At 41.1% G+C, this 13,894-nt stretch overlaps 1 long non-coding RNA gene across 4 annotated transcripts; it reads right to left on the bottom strand.

Annotated features, from left to right (window-relative positions):
- Positions 1–5,476: 5,476 nt before the first annotated feature.
- Positions 5,477–13,374, bottom strand: LOC122307533. 4 transcript variants are annotated; one of them, XR_006241771.1, is made up of 5 exons: positions 13,113–13,374; positions 10,754–13,001; positions 9,675–9,920; positions 6,613–8,632; positions 5,477–6,533 (listed from the first exon to the last, which is right to left on the bottom strand). It is a non-coding gene; the product is annotated as an uncharacterized LOC122307533 (long non-coding RNA). The 4 variants fall into 4 exon arrangements; XR_006241774.1 differs by having other exon boundaries at positions 5,477–8,632; positions 10,754–10,998; positions 11,149–13,001; positions 13,113–13,366; XR_006241770.1 differs by having other exon boundaries at positions 5,477–8,632; positions 13,113–13,365.
- Positions 13,375–13,894: the final 520 nt, after the last annotated feature.

The raw sequence follows: 13,894 nt of genomic DNA, 5'->3' as shown, positions 1-13,894 counted from the left end.
GCAAGCCAAGGGGTAGATACATTGCCACCATCCATAGAAGCACGATTAACAGCAGCAGAGGAGAGGCGGAAGAAGGCGTTGGAGGCCACGGAAATCTTCCAGAAGGAAAATGACAACCTACGACGGAAGAATACTAAATCTGATGATACTGCCATGCCCGCTCACAGTGAGCAAGGTGAGGGAGAGGCATATTGCAATGCTGAGGCAAACATGGGACGAACAGAGAAGGAAAAGATGCATGATAAATTAAAAGAACTGGCAGGAAAGTACGAGGAGATTGCAAAGATGATGAGGGGATCTTACTAAGTGGAATGCCTGCTACACCAAACAGATCTGTCGTATAGCGAACGGATTATGGCCATACCGCTTCCGCCAAAATTCAAAGTTTCCCATATAGACATTTTATGATGGATCCAAAGACCCAGTAGATCATTTGGAAAACTTCCAAGGCCCACATCATGCTCCATGGTTTTTCGGGCAAAGAGCGGTTAGCAACAGATGATTAGGATGAAAAGATTACTCTTACCACCCTTCTGGGAGGAATATGGCCACACAGTCCCTTTTTGGTTGAGCAGGCCCGAAAGACTCCTTTCACTCTCAGGGAATTCATGAACAAGGTGGATGACTTTGTTAACGTAGAGGATACACTGCAAGTTTGGTAGATCCTCATAAGGACGATAAGAAGATCGAACGGAGGAGAAGACAGATTGACAAGAAGGTCAAAGAAAGTCAACAGGAAAGAGCACGAGAAAGGCGGCCAGATCACAATCTTAGACTATTTATAGTAATTTGAATGTACGAGAGGAAGAGAAATACAGAGAACGCTGCCCGCTCAAGACGGGCAGTCGCCACTACAAATATCACCATACAAGTTCGCACTGGACTGGAGACTACACAACCATGAAGAATAGAGTAGCTTAACTGGTAGGAACCAGACGAATTGGAACGGATGATGGTAGAACTGTCAAAACCCAGAAGGCACCAGGAATCCAGGCATGAGGCCAGGAGGAGCAGTAGTCCAGAATGAAGGCACTGAGCTAATGGTAGCCAGAACGATGGAGACAGGGCACCCCCAAGAGGCGACAGGAGTAGAGCGCCCATAGGGAAAATAAAGACCATAGCAGAAGGTTTTGCTGGGGCGACATTTCTGCATCTAGTCGGAAGGCGTATGCACAAAAAGCAAGATGTGAAGAAGTAAATGTAGCAGACAAAGCTCCCCAGCAACAAAAACTTAGCAGTGATCAGATGATAATATCTTTTAGGGAGTCAGATCGAGAAGGAGTGTTGTACCCGCACGATGATGCTTTGGTAATCACCCTTGTTATAGCTAACTATACGACCAGGCGGGTACTAGTTGATAACTGAAGTTCAGCCGATATACTATTTTGGGAGGCGTTCACCAAGATGGGCATTGACACTGTCAAGTTAAGACTCCCCCCAACACCATTGAAGGGTTTCTCTGGAGACACAATCTAGCCCGTGGGAGCTATCACCCTTTTAGTGACTGCCGGGACTGGAACACAGACGACGCCCACCATGATCGATTTCTTAGTGGTGAAAGCTCCATCTTCTTATAATTCCATATTGGAGAGACCAACACTCAACCATATCATGACAGTTACGTCCACATACCAATTTAAGATAAAATTCCCAACTAATAGTAGGGTGGGGGAATCACTGGGCCAGCAGGCTCTAGCCCGAGAGTGTTATTTGTAGGAATTAAGAAAGGTCCGAAGTAAAGTTTGTGTTGTAACAAAACAGAACAAGGCGCCAGCAACACCCCTTGCACCACCTTTGGCAGTGACTTTAGAAAAAGATGTGGAGGTCAAGGACGACCAGAGTCAACAACATGCTGAAGTTAACGAACAATTGGAACTCGTGACATTATATGCAGACCGCCCTGGAACTACCACATGCATTGGGACACAAGTCCCGCTGGCGGATAGAGAAGCCCTGAAACAACTGTTGATAGAATACATGGATGTCTTTGCGTAGAGCGACAAAGAAATGCCTGGTATAGATAACAACGTCATTGAACACTGCTTGAGCCTGGACCCTGCACACAAAGCAGTGTGCCTAAAAAGAAGATCATTCAGTACGGAGAAATACGCTACCATTAAAAAGGAGGTAGAAAGGTTCTGGTTTCATCAGGGAAGCTCATTGTCCAGAATGGATGTCCAACGTGGTCTTGGTAAAAAATACAAATGGAAAGTAGAGGATTTGCATAAACTTCACAAATCTGAATAAAGCTGGCCCAAAGGACAGCTTCCCGTTACCACGCATCAACACTATCGTGGATACAACGGCAAGACACCGTATGTTGAGCTTCATGGATGCATACTCAGGTTACAACCAGATATAGATGCATGCAGCAAATGAGGAAAAACCTCGTTCATAACAAGCCGATGATTATATTACTACTAGGTCATGTCCTTCAGATTGAATAATGCAAGGGCCACCTACCAGAGGTTGGTTAATCGAATGTTTAAATAATAAATTGGGAAGTTATGGAGGTTTACGTCTATAACTTGTTGATAAAAAAGCAAGGAGCCCACATTGCATCTTGTCGACCTGTGAATGGCATTCGAAATCTTATGCCACTATAAAATGAGGTTGAACCCTGCAAAGTGTGCCTTTGGCATCCAGTCAGAGAATCTCTTGGGTTTTATTGTGTCTAAAAGAGGAATTGAAACATCCTTAGAAAAAATAGAAGCCATACTCAACATGAAGCCGCTAAGCAATATGAATGAAACCCAACGGTTGGCCGGCATAGTAACTGCTCTAGGAAGATTTATAGCCAACTCAACGGACAAATATCTCCATTTTTTCCAAGTGCATCCCTGGAACGAAGAGTGTGATGAGGCGTTCAAGAAATTAAAGTAGTACGTAGCCAGTTCGCCTATTCTGAAGTGGCCAGAGAAAGGCAATGTGCTCTACATATCTAGTCGTCTCCCCCGCATGTCGTGTCCATCGTCGTGGTAAAGGGAGAGGGATCGCCCAACATCCTATGTATTAATTAAGTCTGACTCTCAAAGGAGTAGAAGTAAAGTATCCTCGGTAGAGATGCTAGTCATTGTCTTAGTAACTGCAACTAAAAAGCTCCACCTATACTTCCAAGCCCACACAATAAGGGAACTTATGGAGGCTCCGTTAGTGAAAACCTTGAGGAAACCAGACAGCATAGGAAGATTGATAGAATGGATGATCAATCTGAGCGAGTTTCATCTAGAATGAGCAAAGAAATGCAGTTAAGGGACAAACACTAGCAGATTTCGTGACGAAAGTCTAAGGTTTTCCCCAAGAAGACACGATAGCCCCATTGGAAATGCCATGGGTACTTTTCATAGATGGCTGATCTTGCCAAGTGGGCGAAGGCCTAGGAATACATTTATTAAGCCCTGGGGGCCAAGAACTATACTACATGACCACACTAGCGTTCAAAGTTACAAACAACGAGACTGAGTATGAAGCACTCATAATTAGACTTTTTATAGCCGCTAAAATAGGGGCAACAGAGATAGAATCCAAATCGGATTCGCAGGTAATGGTGAATCAGGTGTTAGGCCTGTACGCTACCAAAGGCGAGAAATTGAGATAATATTTAGCACAAATCTGGGAGGTGAGCAACCTTTTCTCGTATTTCACTATAACTCAGATACCAAGGGCAGGCAACGAAGTCACAGACAAATTAGCGCGAACAACGTCAGGGATTGAGGAGGCGCCCCTCCCATGATGAGTTGAAAGAAGAGTCATCAAGCTCACCACCATTGGCGCAATAGTAGGCACCCTAAGGTCCAATTCCAAATTGGGTAATCAAGGTTGTTGAGTACTTAGACGAAAGAAAGCTACTAGAAGCAAAGGAAGAGACGAGAAGGATAAGAAGGAAAGCAGCAAGGTTCCTGCACATCAACGAAGTCCTTTATGGAAGGGATTTCTCCGCCCCATCCTACGATACATTTCCACACAAAATACACAGTACATATTAGCAAAAATACATGAATGAATATGTAAAAACCATTCTAGTTGAAGGGCCTTGACCTGAAAAGTAGTCAGGGCAGGATACTATTGGCCCAACGCTTTAAGGAATGTTCAAGAATTCACCAAAAAGTGTGTAAGGTGTCAGACGTATGTGCTGATACCTCATGCCCCCCAAAGGAGTTAATATATGTTACAGCATCGTAGCCTTTTGCCCAGTGGAGCGTAGACCTGGTAGGACCTTTCTCACAAGGTAAAAGCAAAATGAAATTCATGATAGCTACCGTAGATTACTTCACAAAATGGGTAGAGCTGGAACCGTTGGCGACCGTGACAAGCAAGGTCGTAACAAAGTTATTGTAAAAAAACATTGTTTGTAGATTCAAAATCCCGCAAAGCATAGTGACAAAAAATGGACGCCAGTTTGACTCCAACCATTATAGAAAATGTTGTGCTGAGTTGAAAATTAAGACAAAATACTCCCCACCAAGCCACCCCCAAGTGAACAGACAACCAGAAGCAACAAACAAAATGTTACTCACAGTCCTTAATAAGAAGGTTGCGGAGAAAAAATGAGATTGGGCAGATGAGTTGCCAGGGTACTTTGGGCATACAGAACATCAATTAAAACTCCAACAAGGAAATCCCCATTCACACTGGCGTATGAGGTAATCCCCCTAGTTAAAGTAGGGCTCCCATGTTACAAAGCAAGTTACTTCTCGACCGCCCAAAATGATAAAAATATGAAGGAATACCTCAATTTATAAGAGGAAGAAAAAGAGATAGTGGAAGCCAAAATGTTGCAAAAATAAAAAAAAAAAGCCGAGCAATACTCCAACAAAAAGGTGAGGCCTAAGACTTTTAAAGTAGAGGATCTAGTCTTGAAGAGGAGCGGGGTGACTATCCAAAGCGAACGAAAAATGGGACCCCGATGGGAAGGGCCTTTACCTAGTGATAGCTAACAACAGGCTTGGATTGTACTGTTTAAAAGACAGGCAAGGCAAGGAATTGCTACATCCTTGATACACAGAGCACTTAAGAAAGTTTTATCGGTTGCATTTATAGCATTTTCATTTCTGTTAATTTCATTTCCTCAGTATTTATATTATTACGTATATATTCATGTCGCAAAAATATTTGCATTCGCTTATTGCTACTTCAAACCTGTCGTGCTCTGCGTTATTAATGACTTTCCAATAGAATTTAAGAACATTCGAGGGCAAACATTGGAACAAAGCTTGACAAATACAAAAAAGCAAAGGGCGTGGAGGTCGTCAGACCACGCCACCCCTTAACACCAAAAGCAAGCCTTATGAGTTTGTGTAAAAAAAGATGCGGAAGTCACCACAACACACCACTCATAAACACTAAAAGCAAGTATTATCAGCTTGCAGTGTCATGAAAAAAGGCGCAGAGGTCACCACAAACTAACCAAGAACAAACAAAAATTCAAAAAGACAGAACAATCTAAACATAAACAGAAGATCAAAGAACAAAAATGTGCAATAGCAAAATTAACAGATACCTCATCGTTGTAAACCAAAGTTTATTAACAAAGCAAGCGTACAATGTGTGAAAAGTATAAAATTTTCATAAAAACAAAAAGAATGAAACTAGGAAGCTAAGGAGCATATTGGGAGATGGCAATAGAGGTATGCTTACAAAAGCAGCAAGCATTTCATCTCGCCCGAACGTTTCGACTCAACGACAAGCATTTCAGGAGGAAAAAAACCCTAAGCTAGAGCTTCGAGATTAGTGGCAAGGTCAAGAAGACGATTCCTAAGTCTCATAATGCCAGAGCCATGGCCGTAAGCAAAGGCATGATCCCTGGTAGCAAGGGCGTCATCTAACTAGGCACAAAGCCATGTGATCTCTGCCTGAGTAGCAGTCAACTCATCCGTCATCTCAATCAACCTCTGGTGCTTGGCGACAAAAGCCAAGTTTGCCTTCTCCTAAGATCCTCGTCGAGGTCCTTACAGCTATCCTTATACTGCTCACGGCGATTTTGGAGTTCTACCAAGGACCATTGTGCCTTTGAAAGGTTAAGGGCGGTACGGCGGGTTTTCACCACAGTAGTTGCCAACTCTCGTGACAAATCGCTACGATTTTCTTGCAAGCGAGTTAACTCTTGCGGGTTGAGTTTAACTCTCCATCACAAGCAAGAAGCTCAGAGTTGAGGCAGACCTTCTTAACTTCAAAACTTTTTTAAACCTTTGAAAGTTGAAACTTTGCCTATTCCCTTTCGAACTGAAGAAGTGTCGAGGCAAAGTCGTCCCTGACTTTCGCCTCTTGGGCAAGGCGAGCGGCTTCACGAAGCTGGAGGACTTCTCCCTCACACATCTCCAAGTCACCTTGCAACAACTGGGAGTAGCCTTCTGACTGCTCCAGTAGAATCTTCAACTCCTTTTTCTTCTCAATCAAAACTTCCAACTCAACCCTGTCAACTCGCCACTTCTCATAAACATTCTTGGCAACGTAATACAACTTACGCCGTTCCTTGACCTCCTCTTCGAGGCAGGTTCGATCGGCCACAATTCTCGTTGCTAGGTCATTGATGTCTTGCAAAAGAAGGTGAAACAATCCAAAGTAAGAAACAGCGTGTAAGCGCAAAAGGAAGAAAAACAAGCCACATTGTACCTCAGAGAACCAGGCCTTTAAACAATTGATCATCTGAGCGATAGCTTCAGCTTGGGCACCAACAGAAGTAGAGGAGGCACCGCCACTAGCATCGCCCCCAAGGATCTCCCCAGGGCTAGAAACCACCCCAAGTTAGGAAGCCTTCGCAAACCTCAAATGTGAATCTGCCACCTTTTCTGACAAAACCCAAGGAGCATGGTGTAAGCCAGGTCGGCCTCAATTAGGCAGGCATCTTCCTGCAAAAAGTTGCCCCAGTCCTCTTCAAAGAAGTCAGGGTCTCCCCCAAAGAATGAGGCGTGAATGGAGAAAGAGAAAGACCTTCACCACTGCCAACCAGCAAAGAGGTGCTCCCTCCAAAAACAGTGACTGGCAGGGTCTCTAGGCCAGTTTGTCTTGCCCCGCTCTCGTCGCATGCATCCTCACGACAAGAGGGTGTGCGCTATGCTACATCGGCATGGTCGCCCTCTGAGAGTGGATGCTCCATCTACCCCATCAATAGGAAAGGTACTTGCCACCTTTGCACGAATAGCTCCATTCGAGAAAGGTGGGCGAGCCCTCACACCTATAATAGAGTCTAGGTTGATGGCGACCACCACTTCAGAGTCCATCTCGACTTCCCTCACCGAACCCTCTAAAATAGGAAATTCAAATCTAGGGTCGGATGCCAAAGGGCACACCTGCTGAGGGACACGACTCAAAGGGAAGCAACCAGATTAAAGATTCATGCTGGCTAAACCCTCAATCTCTCAAACCAGAGGAACGCAACTGGGCAAAAGACCCGCAGGGTAATGGTAGAGCAACAATAATTGGTGGGGTGGACGGTTGGATCTAATTGCCCCATGAAGGTGTGGCAGCTTACTCTAACTGCAACGTAGAGAACGCAGCGGTGGCTGGCAACACAAGTGTACGGGTCTGGGCATCCTCCAAGGGTGCCAAAGCTTCTGTAGGTAATGGTACTAGAAGCACAGCTACGGCTAGCAACATGGGCATCTGGGCATAGGCAACCTCTGATGACGCTAAAATTTTCTTTTATGGGGACAAATGGAGAGAAGAGTCTTCAGAGCGGATCCTTTTCCTCTGGCTTTCATTTTCGTTCTTTTTCTTGCTTCTTTTTTACCTCTTCTTTGTGTTTTCCTCCTTTTTAGATCGCCTCTTTTTTGTTTTCTTTTCTTGTACAGCATGTCCACGCCTCTTACTTTTCTCTAAGAATTTCGATAGGAGGAGGAATAGTGTCTAAAATAATGAATGAACGCCCTTGAACATAGGATCAATTGGGAGACATTAGAAACCAATCAATATAAATCGGAGACAGAAAAAATCAGTCCAAAAATTGTCAAGATGAGCTTCAGCCCAGGAATAGACGGTTTCAATTGGGGCAAACTCCCGACATGACAAAGGTTCCATAGCTCTTATCATCAGGTAGAGGATGCCAGATGAACCTAACTGAAAAATCTCTGAAAATTTCTTCTTGGGCGAAAAACTCCCAACCCTAACTGATAACAAAGAAAAACTTAGCTGTTCAAACTTTGATGTTGGAGTACCGAGTCTCAAACCGAGCCAAGGTCTGCCTATTATCTTTCTTGCAAAAACTAACAACGTTGCCCTTACTAGCAGCTCTCACATTGTAAAAAGTCAAATTTCCAAGCAATCAAATCAAAATAAGGATCACCAAGAGGCTCCAGGACCATACGAAAAACAATACAATCACAAACATAAGCCCTCAGCGCAAATGGATGTAGTTGAGCTGATGCCAAACCAAGAAGGTCCAAGATATCGCGAAGAGGGCGCCAAAAGAAAAGCCTCAACCCATGTGACAAAAGCGATACGGTCACGACAACTTTACCAGAAAAACCCTCGTCATCACAATATCCAGACGAGAGAGCCTCCATCATTGTTGTTTCGGGAATACGACATTCCTCCCGAATCCACGAAAAATGTCTCTCTCGAAAGCATAAGCGCCATGAGTACCCATCGAAGATCGTGCCTTCCAAGACTTGGAAAGGTTGTACGGAGCTATCGCCTTGTTCAACCATAGAATTGGAATGAAGAAATGAAGCAAGGAAACAGAAAACAAAATGGGCAAGAAACAAAAGTAAGAAATAAAGCACAAGGAAGAAAAACGAGCAAAGGAAAAACTAAAAGAGATAGAGAATGAGTATGTAAAGAACAACAAATACAAAATGCCAACAGGGAATGGGTGATAATCCACACACCAATAAACTCTAAATATAATAAGCATCACGTATGAGTCTATATATACCACGTAAACCTTGATAATAAGGGATCGAACTCTCTTTCAAATTCTAAATCATTTAATTATACTTTACTGACTTAAGCATCGGTATTTTTTCCAAACAAATTACACCTAATCCTCTTGACAATACGTAATTGAATGGTTGCATAGGAGAAGTGGTACACGTCCTTAACATCATTATTACAACTTTTCTAAACTTTCAAACAAAATACCAATTCGACTTTTTCAAATATTAAAATAAAAATAATATTAAAAATTAATATTCTAATTTTATTTTATTCAAATTTCATCTCGATTCACTATCCAAATCAAGCTTAAGTCTTCCACTAAATTTAATTGCAAAGATTAATAATAATCTTCTACCAAATTATTCTTGCTCGCTAATATACTAAGAGCAGGTTTGACAAGTGAGATGAGATATAAAATTTTATTTTCATCTCATTATTATAATTTTGTCAAATTTCTAAATAAAATATAATAAACAATTCAATTTTTTCATATCCCAATTCAACTTTTTCAAATCTCAAAACAATAATATTTTAAAAAATAATATTTTAAACTTACAACTAAAAACAAAAATTATCTTCTGAGTGTCCAAACCCACCCTAAGCTGTAATCATTATGGATTACAATGCGACTGCGGAGGATAAATAAGGATCGCTGGTATAGAAATTTGCCGATGTGAGGGATGGCATACAAACAGAACAGTTTTAAATGCTAGTATTTAACGAAAATGATCATACTCGATTTCATCACCTCAGATTATGCATTGCATACACAAGCTACTCTGATGAATAAGGAATCGAACCTTAAGGTCATGTCTTTTGCCAATGGCCTCACGATGCTGGACGCATTTCCAAGTTTTAAGCGACCTCACCCGCACATCCATTGTCCAAAACGATTTAAATACGGGTATAGAATTGATGATCTAAAAAGGTTGCAGAGATGTACCAGAAAAGTCCCGCCCATTATATAGTCGTGTCCTCTCAAATTGCTGAGAAACGATAGATGACATAGATCATGTACGAGCCTAACAAAATAATCATGTACGAGCCTAGCAAAACAAAGTACAGAGTCTTAGCTATAAGAGATATATAATACATGACAGGCGCTAAATCAGAGTAACTAAAACGGTGCAAAGTTCCTGGTATACGCTGGCCTCACCATGAGTGACTAATTGCAACATTCCATCTTAATTTCTTTCAACTTACAGGTGTTGCTGCCATTGAGGGCTAAGTGAACAGAATTGTGATATCGTATATGACTGATAGTGCAGTGTAATTGCAGCCATTGAAATGCACTTGTCTTAGTTAGAGGCATTCAGAATCTAATAAAAAAAACCCTATAACATACAACTGCAATACTTTGTGCTGTATTATTTGAGGGCAACCAGTCTTTTACATATGAAAAATGCCAAAAACCCTTCAATGTCAGAAGATTTGATGAACTTCCATACTAGCCCACTGACAACTATTTCCAATAAAACATAATTAATATTTATCTTTTCTATTTTTAAAATTACTAAAAAATGTATGGTTCTCAAATTCTTCAATCTAAGATCATTTATAAGGCATAACATGAGTAATATGCCTTTTGTTTTTATAAGTCATAACATTAATATGCCAAAACTTGTTAATTGTATCTTGAGACCATTTATGGAGCTTGTCCAAGTAAATAGCTCTTCCACGGTTAGATTTCCCAAAATTGTATGTCCAAGTAAATATCTTTCTCTTATACATAACTTCTAAAATCTTTTTCTTTTTCTTTTTCTTTTTTTCTTTTTTGATGAGTAAAGATAAAATATAAATGCTGAAATCTATAGTTGAATTAATTGAATAGCCAAAATCTTGTTAGAAATAAAAGGAAAATTTGGTGGAGTACATATACCTCAAAAGCCACGTGGACTTGCGAGTGTTGTAAGGTTGTTGATGTAGCTCAGCTATCCCTTTCATCTGATAAGTAAGAAATCAGGGGCTTCGCGAACTGAAATAGAGACAAGCCCAGAAAAAGCGGACAGGACAACGGAACACAGCGGTGGGGAGACCCCAGGAAAACTCCAATGTGATCTCCCCCTCAAACCAAAAATCGTCAGTTTTTTATTATAGTTGTTGTGACCCACCATGCAAGCGCACCTGTCATGGCAAAGGTCGGATGACAAAGATGAATCAGGACTCAAGCCCACTCAAACTCGGGCCTTTCATCCCAACTAAGTCTTATACATCCATTTACATCATCTAGTTACATATAACCGCAGAAACAAATGATCGTCATTGCAACATCACCTCAGATGTTGCATATCATGCACAAAGCTCCTTCGAAGAATCTGCTGCGACTGAGAAGCACCAAAGAAGTCAAAGCTATCTTAGGAACCAAACCTTCAAGTCCTGTTTGTTGCCAATAAAATCATGGTGCTGGACACCTTTTCCATGCCTTCAACGTCCTCACAAGAAAATCTAATCCCCAAAACGATTTAAATACAGGTATACACGATTGATGATCTCAAAGGGTTGCAGATATCCACCACACAAATTCTCCCAATTACATGTATGTCCTCTCAAATTAATGGTACAATGGATGACAGAGAGAAATACATATACATTCCAAAACACAATAATAATGTACAAGCTTAGCAAAACAAAGTACAGAACCTAAGCCGCAAGCATGCATAAACACAAGACAGGCTCCTAATCAAAGTAACCAGAAAAGGCGCACAAGCTATTGACAAAAGCTGGCCCTATGAGTGACTAATTGCAACATAGTATCTGAATTTATTTTGAGGAACTTACGGTGTTGCTGCCATAGAGGGCTTGATAAAGAAAATTGGAATATCAGGTATGACGGATAGTGCAGTGGGAATTGTAGTCATTGAAATGCACTTAACTTGAACAGGTTGCAGAACATTAATTAAATTGAAAAGATTACTAGGATAAGGCATTCGACATTAAACAATAAACCCTATAGCATACAACTACAATACTGTGTGCTTTATTATTTTTTTTTGGGGGGGGGGGGGGGGGGGGGGGGGGGGGGGGGGGGAACCTTAGTTTTTTTGCATACAAATAAATCCAAAAACCCGCTACCATGAAATCACTATGTCAAGAGTATTTGAAGAACTCCCTAAATAGCCCACTGCCAACAATTCCAATAAACCACAATTAATATTTTATCTATTCTATTTTTCAAATTACTAAGAAAATGCACTGTTCTCAAATTCTTCAAACCAAAATTATTTCTAATGGAGCACCATTTTCCAGGTAAATATCTTTTTCAAGGCTAAATTTCCGAATGTTCTCTGTCCAAGTAATTATCTTTTTCAAAGACATAACTTGAATGAATTGAATAGCCCATATCCCCGTTGGAAATAAAAGGAAAATTTGATAAGGTATACCTCAAAAGCCATGAGGACTTGCAAGTGCATTCAGTTGTAATGCTGCTGACGTAGCTCAGCTATCCCTTTCATCTGATAAGCAAGAAATCATGAGCGTCGCGAGCTAAAATAAAAACGAACGCAGAAAAGGCAGCACAGGACAACGGCAAACAGCAGTGGGGAGACCCCGGGCAAACTCCCGTGCGATCTCCCCCATCACACCCAAAAACGTAGCACTATTTTATTATGTTTGTTGTGACCCGCCATGCAAGCGCACCTGTCATGGCAAAGGTCGGATGACAACGATGAATCGGGACTCAAGCCAAATCAAACTCGGCCATTACGTCCCGACTAAGTCTTATACATCCATTTACATCATCGAGTTACATATAACGGCGGCAACAAATGACATCTCCATTATTGTGCTCACACGTATCATGCACCTACGGGGGCCAGGAACCCTTGCTGTGAAACCTGGCTGTGAGATCGTTGAGCTCCGTGATAGCGAAGGTGTAAACTCCTTCGGATCCAAAGGCTGCATGAACTGAATACCATGTCTGTCTAAAAATATCGCCGTCCCTACGACGATCTGAGACAAAACAAAGGTACTTCCCGTCTCCTCTTGAATTTTACAGTTTTCAAAGTCAAATAAGACCGAGTAGAGAGGGAAACATTCCATCGAGGATAACTTACAATGATATAACGAGGAACAAACCTAAGAAAAAATTGAATCACGTCCATCAAAAGTGAAGCGATTACTCGAGAGATCTAGAAAAAACAAGAAAAATAAAGCCGATTAGAAAGTTATATATTAGGGATCGATTACAAAGTTATACAATTATTAATCAACCGCAGAAGATAATTAAACCGCATCCAAACCTTGAATCAAATCTCTCGGAATGAAGATTCCCAAGCTAGGGATAGTCAAACCAAATCTTTTGCAGAGTCAATCGGTTCAACCTCTTGAAGCAGCCGATGCGTCGCTCTCGAAGCCATCTAGCCGTATTTGAGAACAAAAGACATGGCAGAGAAGCCATGCGGAAGATCTGCAAGAAAAACATGAAGGAATCGAAGAGGGGTAGGCTCAACAAGCGACAATGCAAGAAGCTTTCCCTTTTGTGGGATATATATATATATATATATATTTTTGAAGGCAAGAAGCTTTCCTTGTTATATGATGCAATGAATAGTTGCAATTGGATAACAACTTGAAGATGGACGGGTGTTATGCGACCGCGTGTAATTTGACACGTCAGTGTGCGTTGTTCGCACGCATACTAGGAATTCTTCTTGCCGTCTGATCTTGTGAAATACTACATTGACCGTATACAACCGAATGACCGAGTAACAGGCTGGCTAACAGCGTAATTCTCTCGCATTTTAGGTATTAATTATTATCCGGGTGAAAAATGTTTTCTTTTTTAATTGTTATTAAGTTTTGTTTACGAATTTCGAGGCTACAATGTCACCACTGACGACTCGCGTTCCCATTTCGATTTTGTACTTTATTTTAAAAAGTTTTAATTATAAACATAATTGTAAATTAATATATACATTAATTTATTATAATTATTTAAAAAATAAATTTTATTAAAAATAATATTAATTTAATTTTTGAATAAAAATGAATTAGTATTGATATACAGATTAATACATTTTTT

The sequence above is a fragment of the Carya illinoinensis genome, chromosome 1 (assembly GCF_018687715.1).
Source record: "Carya illinoinensis cultivar Pawnee chromosome 1, C.illinoinensisPawnee_v1, whole genome shotgun sequence".
Classification (NCBI taxonomy): Eukaryota; Viridiplantae; Streptophyta; class Magnoliopsida; order Fagales; family Juglandaceae; genus Carya; species Carya illinoinensis.
The sequence above is the reverse complement of the archived record's forward strand: the minus strand, read 5'-3'. Positions and strand labels throughout refer to the sequence as shown.